General features: G+C 46.4%; 1 pseudogene, besides 1 other annotated feature; it reads right to left on the minus strand.

Moving 5' to 3' along the window:
• Nucleotides 1–1,028, minus strand: Tc00.1047053411915.10 (annotated as a pseudogene; the record flags this gene model as incomplete).
• Nucleotides 1–1,028: a sequence feature (areas not merged during assembly with more than two copies in the genome that could not be assigned to a particular haplotype).

Below are 1,028 nucleotides of genomic sequence, written 5' to 3' on the forward strand. Positions count from 1 at the left end.
AAGGACAGAGTGGCGGCAGCTGGACTAAGTTTCACGGTACAAGAACCCAAGGGCACACAACCATGCGTGAGACCATAATCTTTTCTATGAAGACGGTGAATGTACCGCATAAGCTCACTCTCACTTTTGTACTTTTGAAAGATTGAATGCCCAAGAAAGACAGATTTTCGCAGCATCTGCAAAGGCATTGCTCTCTTTTGTTCTGCGAGTTTTGAAAGGACACCTATCACAGGAAGTTGTAGCCCTGCTGCCTCCAAGAGAGACAATACATGGCCCTCGGTACTGGCCTCATCCACCGATATGGAGACGGTGCCATGACTATAATCAACAAAAATATTAATGCCTTTTTCCACGCAGCATGCCACGTAGTCTTCAGGCGTTATACCTTTTAAATTTACGGTGACGGTATCAAAAAATGTGCCATTGACCACTGTATGCCCTACAGACTCTAAACCAACGGAAAGTGTTTTGGCTTTATTGTGCATTTCGCTCGCAATTTCCTTCAACCCTCAGAGCCGTGATAAATGGCATAAAATGCCGCAACATTTGCTAGGAGAGCCTGTGAAGTACAAATATTGGATGTGGCGCGTTCCCTCTTAATACGTTGCTCCCGCGTCTGTAGCGCCATGCGTATGGCTGGGCAACCCGTCGAGTCTTTACTTATACCAATGACGCGACCCGGAATCAATCGCTTAAATTCCTCCTTGACAGCAAAAAATGCGGCGTGAAGCCCTCCAAACCCTAGTGGGGCACCAAAACGGTGGGCAGATCCCAAAACAACATCGGCTCCCATTTCTCCTGGAGGTTTGAGAAGAACAGAAGCCATCAAATCTGTCCCGCAACAACTGACGACACCATGTCGTTTTGCCTTCTCAAACAGTGTCGTAAAATCATGAAGCATCCCCATGGCATCTGGAGTTTGTATCAAAATTCCACAAAGTGAGGAATCGCTCCAATCAATCAAATTTGGATCACCAACAACGACCTTTACTTTAAGGGGCTCAGCCTTTGTTTCTACCATCTCTACG

This window comes from Trypanosoma cruzi, genomic scaffold, assembly GCF_000209065.1.
Source record: "Trypanosoma cruzi strain CL Brener 1047053516899 genomic scaffold, whole genome shotgun sequence".
NCBI lineage: Eukaryota > Euglenozoa > Kinetoplastea > Trypanosomatida > Trypanosomatidae > Trypanosoma > Trypanosoma cruzi.